The sequence below is a fragment of the Cavia porcellus genome, unplaced genomic scaffold (genome assembly GCF_034190915.1).
Source record: "Cavia porcellus strain 051 isolate PalLab524CR breed Dunkin Hartley unplaced genomic scaffold, mCavPor4.1 scaffold_11, whole genome shotgun sequence".
NCBI classification, from domain to species: Eukaryota; Metazoa; Chordata; class Mammalia; order Rodentia; family Caviidae; genus Cavia; species Cavia porcellus.
In genome coordinates, this window is record NW_026947494.1 from 50,299,990 (window position 1) to 50,315,732 (window position 15,743).

Sequence of the window (15,743 nt, forward strand, 5' to 3'; positions counted from 1 at the left end):
ATAGGAGACAAGTGGGGAAGTGAGTCACATAGCAAGCAGGCATGCATACAGAGCAGGGGCTGCTCAGGGAGGGGTTGGGTTAGTAACTGCTGGCTTCCTCATGGTGATACAAATCTATTTAGAACAGTAAACCTGATGCTTATCCTTGGCAAGTATGTGGATGCATTTGCTTTATCTTTTGTCTTGAGGTCTGAAACACATCGGAGATGTCTGTTTCCCCCCACAGCTGCAAAGTATCTGGTCTTCTGCATTTGCTCCTTTGAGGACTCAGCCTTGTCTGACTGCCTATAATATTTCTAACTTCCTGTGACACTATTGCCTTCATTCAGCATTTGGGGACACTAAAAGACAAGAAATTCATATCTTTTGTTAGTGAACAAAGAGACTAAGACCTTTAAGGTATTCTGACTCCTGACTGAAACTCTCCACTAACAACACTCTTTTTTTTTTTTGAAGTTCAGCAACTTTTATCTGATGGTTAGTCTTTCAGCCCAAAGAGGCTGCCCTGGATACTGCCTTCACATTTGTATCTCAGCCTCAGCCATAAACTAAAAAGATAAGGAATTTGTTTTCATGCCCATTGGCTAAAATCTAGCTACATAAATCATAAAATGTAAACTTATAAACAACTATGTGCACTACTAAAATTCCAGAAGAGTTTGTTACTAAAAGAAAAAGGAAAAAATAAATTTAAGGAGACACATGTTTACTATGCACTCACAGAGAAAACCAAGCACAAATGGCCCCACAGTGAGCCTTAGTTGTTATGAAACAAATTTAAACAGGACCTTCTAAATGACTAGGAATATGACCAAGCAATTGCTTTCTTGGACTACCCAGTTCCCAAAGAGTATTAAAGTAGTAGACCTGATCACTTTGTAATATATAAAATTGTATCAAAAATATTTCATAACCTTTTGAGCAAAGTATAATATCCAATTTAACAGAAAATGATCAAGCTTATGTTAAAATGGGAGAGAAGGGGCATGAGGAGTACATGCCATAGCTCAGCGGCATAAGCACCTGCCTTGTAAGCAGGCAGTCGTGAGTTCGATCCCCGGTACCGATAAAAAGGAAAAAGACCAATAAATAAATAAATTAATTAAAAATTAAAAAAAAAAAGAAAGCTCCAGAATTAAATGAAGAACCTCATTTATATGAGAACCTCTATAATGTTTTTTCACACCTTTAATCTCACAGTTCCCCCAAAAGCTTTGCATCTGAAGCCCTGGGACTGGGCTTTCAGTGTGAAATTGGCTGCATCCCAGCGCTTTCCACTCACCTCCATTGGGAGGGTGGTCTCCGAGAAATCTACAGACCAAAAGAGAAAGCCTAGTGAATAATGAAGGACAAAGAAAGGTAGAACTGAGAAAATAATTTATGTCATGCAAGAACACAGCACAGGAAGGGGGAAATGTACAGCTAATGATGGTGGATGATATAAAATTCTTTCTTTGACTGCTTCCTCCCATCTTTGGGATTTTGATTTCATTTATCTTCACTTATATTCACTCCTTTTCATTGTGATTTTCTGTCTTTTCCCTGGATTCTGAATCGTCTTACGTTGCATCTAAACTGAATCAATAGCCCTTTTACAGCTGCAGTATATGCATGCATAGAAAAACGTCCTACCGCGTCTCAAAGGGTAATGGCTAGACTCATTCAATTGGAGTGGAGAATACTGTGCTTCTCTTTTGGGAGTTTCTCTGGCAGCTCCATGACAAAGGAAAGGAAGCCAAGGGTGGGATGATATTTTTTCCTTTTGCTAAGCCACAAGAGCCCTGGCTTCCCGTTTCACAGGGCATTGCCTTTTCTACTCAGTAGAATAAAGCACAGCCCCCAGGGCAATCGTGTAATTATGCACAGCTCTGCTCTTACAAGACCCTGCAGATTGAGTTCATTTATCAACTCTTCACTTACCTAGGATGATTATTCTAAGTACAGTAAAATTTACGTAAAAAAGGAAAAAAAAAAAAAACCCAGTGGGTTGTTCCCACCCTGTTGGTTTGGTCTGAATAAGATCTGAGTGTACAACTCAGCCTCCAGACACATGTGAGTGCTTCTCCTCAACTCTTGTCTTTCTCACTCTGGAGCATAGCTATCATTGCTTTCTAGTGTATTCTTGTAGAGCAGATAGACCACGTGTACTAGCGAGCCCACTGCTCTAGCTCCCTCCACAAATAATAGTGCAAACAATAAGCATCTCAGCTCTGTAGTTGTCCAGTATGTGCTTCAGGATCACTTCTGGACTGCTGATGTCTCAGCTGCTCCCCTCTGTGCCCCAGCTCTCCTAGGAGAACTGGAAATGAACATTCTCCTCCCTGGCTTGGCATCCAGGCTCTGGCCTCCAGTGAGGCCTCCATTTGCAGAACATGAGATGACAGGGAATTCCCAAGGGTCTCTGGGTGCCTGAAGTGCTCTGAACTCCTGGCTTCTCCCCTTCTACTCCTGCCTACTGCAGTGGAGACACCCACACCAAGGACAGCCTGGGGCCTTTTCCTAGTTTTGACAGTTTCTCGTTCTAGTCACTGGTCCCCTGTAAGATGAAGCCAATTCTGGATCCCTCTTTGGCAGGAAACCAAGATGCCCTACCCTTCCTCCTGCAAGTCTTCTAGAACAAGGAGTCTTATCACTTAAATACTGCTCACAGAGGATAACAGTCCACATTCTCAGCTCCTGAAGAAGAAGAGGAAAAACGGTTAGTATTTTATGAATGCACATGTAGGCCCTGTGCTACTCTGGAAGTTTTTCTATTAGTGTTGGAGTTTTTCTATTAGTGTTGTTTCTATTAGTGTGGTCCCACATGTATTAGTCCTACCCTTCACTGTAACTCCATTAAAAAGTGTGAAAATATAGCCAAGTAGGATCATATACACATTCAACTTGGGTTAACTCAAATATATATGAAATAAAATACACACAGTGATATTACATATACTCTGTATATTTAACCTAACTATGTTATATACCTATAAACTCTATATTATACATTTACAAACATATATTATGATACAGTGAACAGACCTGGGGCCAATCAGTGCTAAAGAGAACCCAGTTACCCAGCAACGCCCCCCCCCCAACTTTTGATTCAGCTATGTATGTCAGAATATATATTTATCCATGGGCACCACATAAATGAAATTCTTGACACACTTTTTTTTTTTTCTCTTGCTCCTGCAGATCCAACTCACAACCTCGCACTTTGCCAGGCAAGAACTGTGCTCCTGAGCTATATCCCCAGCCTATGAATGAAATTCTTGCTCAGACTTTTTCTTGCCAAATCCATAAGACCATGGATGCAAGATACCTACATTGTTAGAGGCTGTTCCTGGGCATGTACCAAGAAGGGCATCATCTTTCTGTTTCACAAATGTAGTACTGAATACTTAAGTGAGTTCTTTGTACATCACTTGTTTCTATCAGTCCTGGTGGTATGGCTTGAATCTAGATGTCTCCACCAAAGCCTCATGTGGTCATAGATGGGCATTTGCAGAGGAGGCTGGATCTAAAGTGTGTGATGCTGGGGTTAAGTGTGTGATACTGGGACAAAGGCCTATTAAATTAGCCCACTGAAACAGATTAGAAGGTGTGGACACAACTACAAAGACACTCAGCCACTTGATCTTAACAAAGGGACCAAACAAGTTCACTAGAAGAAAGATAGCCTCTTTAATAAATGGTGCTGGAAAAATTGACTTTCCATATACTAAAGACAAAAATAGACCCATGTCTATCACCATGCACTAAAGTCAAAATGGAACACAGATCTAAATATTAGCAGAAATATTAAATCTATTGGAAAACAAGGTAAGTAAAAATCTTGAAGACACAGAGGTAGGCAAAGAGTTCATTTAAAAAAAAGCAAACTGCATAAGAAGTATTTCACAAAATTAATAACTAGGATCTCATTAAAACATTTTTATAAATCAAAATAAATGACCAACAGAGTGAAATGAAAACTTACAGATGGGAAAAATTTTAGCCATCTGTCCCTCAGACAAAGAACTTATACCTAGAACATATAAAGAACTGAAAAAAATCAGGCCCCAAAATTCAAAGACCTAATCCAAGAATGGGTATCTCAAATGAATATATACCTCTTAGATGAAGAAATACAAATGGCAAGTAAATATATAAGAAAATGTCCAATATCACTGGTCATTCAAGAAATACAAATTATAATAGCACTGAGATTCCATTTCACTCCAGAAAGAATCACTATCACTGAGAAATTAAATGATAACAAATGCCGGCAGGCTGTCTGGGATGAAAGTTATGGCAGTGACAATGTAAAAGACAACTTCTCTTCTGTCAGATTTGGTGTGTGTTTCTTTTCCCCACACCCTGCTCCTCATCTGCATCTGCATTTTCTTTTCTTTTCTTTCTTTCTTTCTGTCTTTTTTTCTTTTACTGATTTATTCCACATATTTTTGCACAAAACTAAAAGAAAGAAAAGAAGGCAGAGAGGCTGGGAAGATGAAAAAGAGAGAAGGGGAGGGAAGGAAGAGGGGATGGAGGAAAGAAAGAAAGAAAGAAAGGCAAGCAAGCAGCCTTCACAACAAGATGGAATTTTGTCAAAGACCAGCTTGCATTTGCTTCTGGGCATAAGGTAGAAAAATTATGATTAACAGGTCCAACTTTCATCTTTAAAAGATTCAATAATCTCTGAATCTGAGCAGGATTCAGAGATGTCCTACATGACAAAGAGCTGCTGCATCTGGGCTTCCCCTCCCTATGATGCCTGGGAATCTGAAGACAAAACTGGATTGAACATTCACTTGTTCCTCTGCATCCACGCTGCTCTGGGATCAGACATTCTCTGAGTTCTCTTCACTCAGGCCTGTCATCAAGCCCACTTGCTGCACGGCTCTGCGCAGCCTTCAGCACACATCTCCTGGGATGGCCTAAAAGCACATTACACTCTTGCTCCTTTGAATTTGCATCCAGGTGAAATTCAGCTCAAGGATACAACAAAGACAGTCACCTCCCAGGGGAACAGAGAAAAAGAAAGAGAAGCTGACCTCACTTCAGTTGACATTAACTTACTTTTTAGGACTGTAGAGGCCCACCGATCACCTTCTACTCGTAGTATCTGGTCCCAGTCATGTCTCCCTCTTAAGATCTCTCTGGATTCTGACTCTCTTCCCACCCTCTGGGGGTTGGAAGTGTTATACATTTTCCTTTAGGGAAAAGAAAGCTTTGATACTCACTCAGAGCATTTACTACTTCCTGCTGTGACTTACTACTATGGTAATAGCCCTTTCTAATCTGAAAATTCCTTAAGGCAGGAATCACTTGAGAAATATTACCTTACTTGAAATTAAGTTGATACATATAAACTAGACATATGTATACATGTACTTATAGATTAAGCATAATCTTTCTCAGTCCCTGGAACAGACTAAGAATATATTAACAATCTGGCAGGACAAATAGTAGATGAATGATAAACTTGCTGTTACAGCTTGTATCTAGAAGTCCCCCCAAACCTCACTTGGTCATAGATGGCACTTTTTCAGAGGTGGCGGGATCTAGGGTGTGTGATGCTGGGATCAAAGACATGTTGCTTGGATTGGTTGATGGTGCACTGCAGCGATTAAGGGTGCCCCACCTGGATGTGAGTGCTACAGGCCCTAAGGGTGGGTATCTCAGATAAAATATAAGGGATAGAGACAGGGCTGCTATTGCTGGCCACCTGCTGCCTGCTTGTTGCCCTGCCTACCCTGTTTTGTTTTGGACTGTTTCTACCCTCTGATGTTTCCCTGCCATGCCTACCTTGGAGCCAGCCCATGATGGACTGAAGTCACTGTGAAATGTGAGCCAAATAAACCTTTCTTCTTAAACTTGAGTGTCAGATATTTTATTCAGCAATGTTGCTGTCCCCCTTTCTAGTCTCTCACTATATGAACTTTTGTTTTACTTTAAGACAGAATTTATCAAAAAGAAAGCATAGAATAGGGAGTAATTAACTTTTCCACTGACTTCCAGACCAGACCAGACCAGACCTGGTAGTGGCCTGGCTGTTACCTCATTGCTCTTCCTCCACTGCTCACCTGTTGCATTTGCAAAGTGTAAATACAATAAGCAGAGGAGGACAGAGCTCATCCCCCAACCCTGCATGCTATGTGCAGCAATTACCCTCTTGCAAGTGTCTCTCCATTGGCAGATTAGAGGTTCAAAAAGCTTCTCCTGATTGCTGACTGGTGTAGAAGGTGGCAGCTGATAAAGCAGGTCAGCTACAGGGTCTGCAGCTGGAGGCGGTTAGAGTAGGGGTGGGAGCTGATCCTCTTCCTTCAGCATCCCTTGACACGCAATCTGGTGGATTATTGACAATGCTGAGTGATGTGGATGGCATTTATTAGTTTTCAATAGCTGCTATAAAATGAACATCATGCCATCTGCAAAATTAGGATTCAGAAGCAGCTCTGGATATTAAAATATTTGTGGCTGCTTCTGCTATTATATAAGATTTTTACATTTTACAGGCTCCCCATGGGACTAGAGGCATAAATTAAGTTACATATTTAGAAGCAGTAAATAAACTTAGAAGAACAGTGGTACAATTAATGAATGGACAGAAAATTACATATGGGAGGAGAAACAGTTTTTCTACATAGTCAGCAGCAAAATGAGGTTTAAACAATCTCCTGCCACTATCATTAAGACAGTCATAGCAAAAATAATGTACTGGAACTCAAAGGAAGATTTTTTAGAAAAGTGAATAAACAATACCACGGATGGAAGAGAGATTCGGGGGCTAAGAGAATTCCTCTCCCTTGCTATTTCATTGGACTATGGAGCTTGTCTAATTATTCAGAAGCATCCTGCAGGACTATCTCCAGCAGAGTAATTGTCTTGATCAGAAGAATTCCATAGAAAGCATTCCAAGGCCTGATTCTAATGCCACCCAATTTTCTAGCATAATTACCATATTGTGTCTTGTTCTCTTAACCCCACACTCCTAATGAAGACATAATCACATCACGATTCAGTGATGCAATAGCAAATCAGGGTCAATCAGTGTTAGTTCAAATTCCCTGGCTTGACTTGTGGACTCCTACTGGGCAGAACCATCACCCTTCAAAATGAGTTATGTTCAGTGATTAGAAGAGGAGGACAGAGCTCATGTGTTGCTCTGGCCCTGGTCAGATTTCAAAGAAACCTCAGTTTTTTGTGTTAGTCTAGAAAGTTCCCTCTCTTATCCTCTCTGCTGCATGCCCTTAGTGACACGTTACATAAAAGAAAGCTTGCCTCTCATCTTTTCTAGCAATATTACATTTTGCCATTCCATGTTAATTTATGATTGTGACTGGGCCTCATGCTCTAGTAAAAATAAGTGTTAGAATGATGCTGGCAAAACCAATCTCCACAACAGTAGCCTTCACAATCGAGTTTGGGAGACCAGCTCACAGGGCAGGAGGAAGCTGCCAGTGACAAGAGTGATGGACCAGGATAAGAACACCACCCATCCCCTAATTCTCACTTTTAGAGTGTTCTTTCCTTGCAACTGCACCTCATACCTTTCAAACCTCACCCCAGAATGCTGGTCTGTCCCGATTTGCCTTTGACAAGCTGCTATACTAAATGTTGGTGGGAGCCTTAGGAAACCAGTCCCTAAAGTATCACTGAGCTGAAACCTAATGCAGAGATAGAAAGGGCTCTGGCTTGCTGCTTTGTATTAGAACAAAAATAATCATGGTAATAGCTTGCTTTCTCCTTGATACCTTTCATTCAATAATGTCAAGCAATTTGTACGCAAGTAATTAAGAAAACACTCCTTTGTGGTAAGTTACTAATTTAGCTCCCATTTTAAAGAGAGACAGAAAGAGGCTTAATGATTTTCCCCAGGGGACTGTGAAGTAGGTAACAAAAACGCTGGGTATGCAGTGATTTGCAGCATAAGATCTCTCATGTTCAACTCTAATCCCCAATATTGAACTCACAAAATTGCTTCGGAGCGGGAGTTGGTTCCCAGTCTCTTGGGTGGTGTCACTGCGTTCTACTCACCAGTGGAGCCCTTCAGTTTTGCCATGAGACAGCTGCGTTTAATAGCTGTTGGTGGATATTTCTGTACTCTTCTTTTATCACACGATGTATATCATTCCTCTTGCTAGCATTTCCAATCTCTGAAAGCAGCAGACCTGCAGAATGAATTGCAGTGCTGTGATTTTTCTCCTCACTGATTTCGGGGGAGCAAAAGTGGAAATGGACAGGGAAGAGGTTAAGGTGAAACCTCCTCACCACACCCCAAGGGGGTGTTTCTTGTCCATAATACCTCCCTTTACAGCCTGTTTGACAACCCTACTGCTTCTGTCTGTAGAAAAACCTGGTCCGTAGACCAAGATGGACAAGTGACTAGGTGACCAGAGCATAGGGCTCTGGCTTCCACCTACACTCTTACCCCTTCTACTCATAGACCCTAAAATGCCTTAGGAATAAGTTTGGGATAAGGAATAGAAAATGTCATTCAAATGCAGAAGTAGCATTATTTCATTGGTTGTAGTCATTTTTAATTAGAATTTTCATGTTGAAATGCTGTGTATGTTGAAGCGGTTGTTATTGGAAGATATGCCAGGAAGTTTCTATCTTATCCATAGGAAATTTAAGCTCACAGAGGAGAAAAGGTAATTATTAGATTGAGTTTAAATGCATCTTTCACTGTGAGGCGGAGCAAGAACTCAGAGAATATTGGGTGAAGGTATAAAATCTCTTTGTGAAGTAGACAAGAGGGAAGATAGAATTTACTGTTGCTATTAAAATAGTTGTTGGTGCTCTTGAAGATAACTATGAGTTGTGTTCTTAAATAACTTCAATAATTATAGCTCTAATTAGCACAGGTAGGTGCACATGAAAGTATAAACATGTGAGTAGATAAATATGCTGGTAACTACATCAATAAAGCACTCTGCAAACATAAACTGCGATATAAATGCTAATTAATTACATAAGTAGGCATACAGGATGGAATGGTTATTCATATTACTGCAAAGATAAACAGGGTGCACACACAGGCAGTGCATGCAGTTGAGGAAGGCTTTCCCCTACTTCCCACCTCTAGACTTCCGCCATTCAGTCCAACAACCAGCAGTCATTTGGACCTACAGAACACTTCAAATGTTGCTAGTCCGAATGGAATGTGCTAAGCGTGGAAAATCAACACTGGATTTGAAGGACTTAGTGTAACTATCTCATTAATAATTTTATATCGACTATAAATGTTAATGATGACAGTTTGCATGTCAGAGTTAAAGTATATCGTATTAAAATCGGCCCCATCCTTCTCTCACCTTTTTGCTGTGGCTACTAAATTATTGTCAATTCTGTTTGTAGCTTGCATGTTGCTGCGCAGGATTGCTGAACCTGAGTTCCTGGGAACATGAGAATAAGGAGCAGCGATTGGGCTTTCAGGCCGTGCTGTGTTTCCATGACCTTCTTGTCTATGAACTATCAGGGAGAATAAACCAAGGCTGCTTTTCCATGCTGTGATGGATGACAGCAAATTTGTCAGGCGATCTCATCAGCCCAGGAGGGACAACTTTTGGCACCAGACATATTACAGAGACCCTAGGCTTGCTAAGATATTCATGCTGCCTACCTACAAAGTTGAAACAAAGTAAACCACAGGATTATTGTGGGCCAATTCTGGTTAGCATCTGTCTGATGGTCAAACATGCCAGTTCATTATTCATGAAAGGCAAAGAGAATGGTGACATACAAGAGGGGCACCAGCCCGGGAAGGGAAATAGGACAACTCCTGAAGTAGTTTGTCTCAGCATTCACCCCACACTGGGCTTAAATGAGGAGGACTTACAGGCTGATAAAGTATTGGTTAGAGAAAGGTTGACAGTTGAGACAATGAATTCTAGTTACAACTCTCAACTTTTCTAGCAATATTTTATTGTGGCAATCTGTAACCCAGATTATAGCGCTTAGTTCTGTTTGTGTGGATTACTTTAAAGCACTTAAATGTCTACATCCCAGTTAATTTCACAAACTTGCTTTCTAACTCCAAGAAGACACAATTAGCTAGATTATACTAACTAATGAAACACTCTACAATTGTGTGCAAATGTAGGACCTCAAGATTAATTCATTTGAATGAAGAGATTTTAAGATACTGAATCCCACTCTAACTTGGAAAAGATGAATTCACAAACTGTACAGAACTAGACTGGTACAACCTCCTTTAAAATTCACAGGTCCTATGGGAGAGACCTTTTAAAGATTTCACCTTTCTCAAGGATGTTTGTCTTCCAAGGCACTTAGTGTTCAGTCTGTTCCACCTCACACTGATCCTATTTTGACCTATGAGGATTCCAAGGCCCAGAAAGGAAACCGATTTGTCCAAAATCACACAACTCATGGCTGACCCAAAACTAGAAAATATGTCTGCAAGTCCCACTTGTACTAGAGCTGAGGCAGAGCTGGAGGGCTGGAAGAGGTTCCCACACTGTAGAGCGAGCCATACAAATGGCCCAGTGGAGCTACTACACTGTGGAATGTAGCCCACCCTCCTCCCTTGACAAGCATGATCTCCTAAAAGCCAGTAAGCAATGCCCAAGGCAGAAATCTTGAATTTCTCTGTGTACCTAGAACATGAGGCAGGGGGAGACACAGGTTCCAGGGGGGCATGATCAAGTGGCCCTCCAGAGACAGCCAAAAGAGCACCAGAGTTGTGTCCTCTAACTCAAGGCCAGGCAGGGCCTAAAGACTGTCATTTAAGAGAATTCTCCTGCCCTGATTTCTGGTCCTGGATGCCTTTCTGTGTTGTAGCACTCCCTTCTGAGCAATTCAGTGTACACAGAACCCTATTTTACTTAAATACTCCTCACAAGGAGAGGAGTTTTGGGTCTCAGAAAATAGAAAAACAAAACAAACAAACAGAGACTGAGTCTAAATTTTTTGTGTTCAGGTTTTATTGCTGCTCCACATCTTCTCCCATCATTTTGCAAACACACGTATACACAGACACACACACACACACACACACACGCATACACACACTCACGCATACACACACTCTGAGACATATACACTGAGACACATAGACACACATGAACACATCTGGATAACTATGGGCAGAGCTGGGAATCTACCATGAGACATAGTAATCGCTCTCTTTCCTGTCATTTGTTTGTTTGTTTTCAATTGCTAGAACTCTACTGATTTGCATGTTGTTTTCATAAATTTGCATAGTGGGTTCAAGAGGCCCTCTCTCTCCTGTATCCTTCACTGCTGCAGAAATGTGGCCAGCTCTCCCCGCGCTGCAAGGCATACAAAGAGAGGCTTTATTTCCGCAAACCTTTATTACAATGGACCTTTTAAACGCTGCAGAACATAGAAGGATTTTCTTTTAATTAAAGTGCTAGTGTGAGGAAATTTTATAAAGCCATCTCTTTCTTAGTGTGGTCACTGGGTAGCTCAGACGCCTGAGAACCAGTGCTGACGGGAGGCACAGAATGTCCTGCTCTGGGAGGGATATTTTTAAATGATCCATCTGAGACAGTCTCTAGAAATCTTCGTGGTCTCTTCTGTCCTCTGGGCCTCTACAATCCTGCTCTCTTGCACACCAGAACTCCCACGGTAATGCTGCCAGCAATGTTGAGGACCCCTGCCCATCTGGCTTGGCTCAGGCTCCCTGGGCCCTAAGTGAGGCTTGGAAAACTGTGTGAACATTTCTGCTTTGGTTTCAGTTTTGGAATAATGATCGCACTGTGCGATGTCACCTGATTCTAATCACTCAAAAGAATTAAGAAAAAGAGTGTTTTCAGGCCTGTATGTGAATGTGATATTGCAACTCTTGTTGAAAACGGAATCATATGTGCACAGCTCTCCCACAGTGGCCTCGCCTATATGCAGTCCCTCCCTCCCTCCTGTCTAACAAGTCATTCATTTACCTTTGATGTGTTTCTCTTACCCTTCAACACTGGACCATTTACCAAATGAAAAGGCACGAGAAAGAGGTCAGCTGTGGGAATGGCCTCTGCACAAGGAAAGGCCAAAAAGAATGGGAGTAATGAAAGTTTACCTGTAAAAAAAAATGAAAGGAAGAAGGAACTAAAAAGAGAAGAAAAACGTAAAGAATGACCTTTCTCCAGACCGTTGTCCAGAGAGCTAATATGGCAAGAGGGTCGTGAGTCACAGCTACTTTCCTGTGGCGCACGGAAACCTCATGGACCTGGCACTCAAAAGCCTGGGAAAGCTCCCAGCTCTCTACACAGCAGCTCTGGTCTTAGTCTCTAAAGATGGAACAATAATATTGTAAGATCCCTGCTTATACCACATAGAAAGTGAGAATATTAAATCATTGAATATATGACTTTTTTTTTTTGGCTTTTTTGTTTTTATCGGTACCGGGGGTCGAACTCACGACTGCCTGCTTTCAAGGCAGGTGCTTATGCCGCTGAGCTAAATCCCCAGCACCCAAATATATGACTTTTGAGAGAAACCAAATTTGAACTTTTGAAGATCATGTCCTTTATACCTCCATTGTCTCTTGCAAAGTGATGGAAAGGGAGTTTAAACTAAAAAATATTTTTGTTTCATATTTTTTTTCTTGAGTCAATCCACAAACATTTCGGGATATTTTACAGTGTGTTCCATCCACATTATGTAAACTATAGTATACAAATGTACCCATTGTCCCAACCATCCTCTACCACAGGTTACTAACCCCCAACAAGCTTCATTCACTCAAATTTTTTATCTTTATGAATGAAAGCAAATCTATACAGAATAACATATCTCCACACACCATTTCAAAATTCCAAAGATAGTGATTCAGCTGCTCATGTCAGGTCTCTGGCCATCTCTGCCCCTTATGACCTAATCTGGTGGACACTTTATAGAGAAAGTGTCAGCCAGTTGTCTACTCAATCAGTTTAAATGATTCCCCTTCTTTGGAGCATCTTCTTGTCTTGATTTTTCTCATATCACTCTGTTTCTGTTTTATTTAACTATCTTTCCTTCTCTCCTCCCCGCCATCCTCTTCTGTTATCTTCCAACTTTCTTGCTTCCCATTTGCCTGTACATTTCCCTTAAATGATCTTCTCATTTCTAGTGTTTAAACACTAGGAACACTCTGTTCTATTTTTAATAAGTACCAAATTTATAACCACTTCTCAGAGATGCACATTAACATATTCAAATGCCTGCTTCATGTGCCTTATTTGAATATCCCAGAAATTACTAAATTTTAACATTTAAGATCGAAAGCTCAACTTCCAATCTCTAGCCCTGCCTTTTCACCTCCATATGTTGTCCCTCTATATGCACCCAGACCTAGAGTCAAAACCTTGGGGTCACCCTTGATTCTTCGCTTTCCTGCGTACCCAACTTCCAATCTATCGTCAGTACCATCAAATAAATTGAAAGTGTATCATAAACCTGAGTCTGGCCCCCCCCACCACCACATCTACCCAAACCACCATCATTTCTTAGCTGACCTCCTTCACACCTCCCATATGGTCTCTTTCTTTCCACTTTTGCATCCTACTCAATTCATCTTCCACATGGCAGGAAAGTAAATTATAACATACCAGATTAGCTTCGAACATAAACCAGTTCATGTCATTCCCTGCTTTAAAAATTGTAATTTTTTTGTTTAATGTAAAATAAAATATGGGCCTTGCATTATCTGGTCTCTGACACTTCATCTCCACCTCATCTCATGCCAGGTTGTGCAGTTCTTCAGGGATTTCTAGTCTTCCTAATCTCTTCTTAGTTTCCCGAGGGTACCCAACTCTTTTCTGATTCAGCATCTTTTCATGCAGTAGTTTTTCCTGTCTGTAGCACATTCCCCTTTTAATCCCTTGCAATTAAATGTTTAAAAGCCCTATTCTCAAGAGTGGAGTTATAACACCACTGTTTAAAAAGTTTCTTTCACATATTTTTATTACTTTCTATCTTAGCTTTGCTTTGTTTCTCCATTACACTTGCTATGATTTTAATTATTTTTTTCTACTGAAAAAGTTTTCCATGAAACTTATTTCTTCCATGAACTGCAATAAAATGTAAGCCCTATAAAGGAAATAGACTGTGACTATCTTGTTCCCCGTATCATCGATGCCACTCAGCACTATTGGAATAAATGAAGAAATAAATGAAGACTCAGAGCTTCCATAGTGTTATCAAGAGTTGTCATAATCCATTTCCTCAAATTTCAGTTCCAGTTTGACTTGGAAACTGGATTGTAGAACAATGATAAAGCATTTGCCTAACAAGTTAAGGCCCTGGATTCAGTCTCCAATACCTGGGAATATACTTGAAATGCTATTCTGTGAAAGTTTCTAAATAGTCATCTCTGATAGGCTGAAGTCCCATAGACCATATTCATAAGGACAAGAGTTTGGCACACTAAAAAATGAATGAAGTTGAAGTGGTGAATATTTTACTCAACTTCTGCATGAAAAATGTTTCCAAATAGTTCTTTATAGAGAAAATCAACATTTAGTTACCTGAGAATAAAATATTGTCTAATCAAGAACTTACAAGGGTAAAAGAATAGTCTTTAGATAATAATTTGAGACAGCAAATATAAATTAGTTTTGCCCTCTACAAATTAGAATAAATTGCCTTAATAAAATACATCTTTATTCACTCTGTAGTTCAATTCTTCTTTTAGAATTTACAATAAAATAAGTTAATGCACTGACTAATCTTAAAATTATATTTAAATGACATGGAGTAATAGCAAACTGCACAAAATTCTTACCTTTTTCTACTATTATGATCTATTTTGTATAAAAACAAATTAGTGGAAAGAGAACACATTTTTTACTGTATTGAACTCTAGAAGGGATTTGGGGGGAGTAGAATTTGACAGACATCTTTAGAGAGATTTGTAGTCTCTTTATACATGAGTTTGATACACCAAAAACAAAGTTTACTAAGCCATATTCTATCTTATAGCAGTGGTAGAGTGTATTTACTATTTTTAACAGAATGAATCTTAGAACACCACCAGATATATTTAGTATTATCTCATTCTACAGGTAAGGTCCTTAGAAGGGTAAATAAATTACTCAAGATCACAAAATAGCGATCAGGAAACCAGAGGAGGCCAGACCTCTTAGGCCACTCTAGGGCACTGTGGTCTCAACAGTGGCCAGTCAGAAGCCACTCTTTCAGCTTAGTGAAAAGATGAAAGAAACAACACTGTAGCACTGGACAAGGGAGGCCTGGCCTTCACTGGGGTCTCAGAACAGTTGGGGACAGCCCAGCTGAAGGAAATTCCTTTTCTCAGATCATCTTTCTGCTCTATATTTCCCTGATAGTTACAATGTAGGAGGTCAGGTGTTTTCAGAGAAGAGAGCCTTCCACAACAAATAGCAACAAAACTAGTGTTTTATTGTCATTATTTGGTATTGATTCTATCCTATGAAAGAAAAATGTATACCAGAAGTAACAGTAAATAGCTCTAATAATGGAAACCAAGCTTTTCTCTTTCTAGGACTATATCAGGCTTCCTTCCCTGATAATCTTTTTAGCTCGTCTTTCAATTACTGAAAGGATGTTCATGGGCCTGTCCAGGTTCTGGTTTCAATATTTTCTCTGGCTAGAAGACCCTTGATTACTCCATGGAAGAAAACCAGCCCATCTCAGGTTATGAAACAAGATGGGCCTTTCTCAATAGATATGGGAAGACCAGGCAGAGCACACTTGTCCATCGTGATACTAAACTCAGAATCTAACCCTAGGCCTACCAGTGAGTGGCTCAGATTGTCCTGTCTCCCTAGGACCTA

At 40.3% G+C, this 15,743-nt stretch overlaps 1 long non-coding RNA gene across 2 annotated transcripts in view; it reads right to left on the bottom strand.

Moving 5' to 3' along the window:
* Positions 1-1,360: 1,360 nt before the first annotated feature.
* LOC111754809 (uncharacterized) overlaps positions 1,361-15,743 on the bottom strand; it is a 166,619-nt gene continuing 152,236 nt past the window's right edge. For both annotated transcript variants that reach the window (XR_010050498.1, XR_010050499.1), the window contains 3 exons: positions 8,008-8,141; positions 5,047-5,180; positions 1,361-2,676 (listed from right to left, as the gene is read on the bottom strand). This is a non-coding gene — a long non-coding RNA (uncharacterized LOC111754809). The remainder of the gene's footprint in view (positions 2,677-5,046; positions 5,181-8,007; positions 8,142-15,743) is intronic.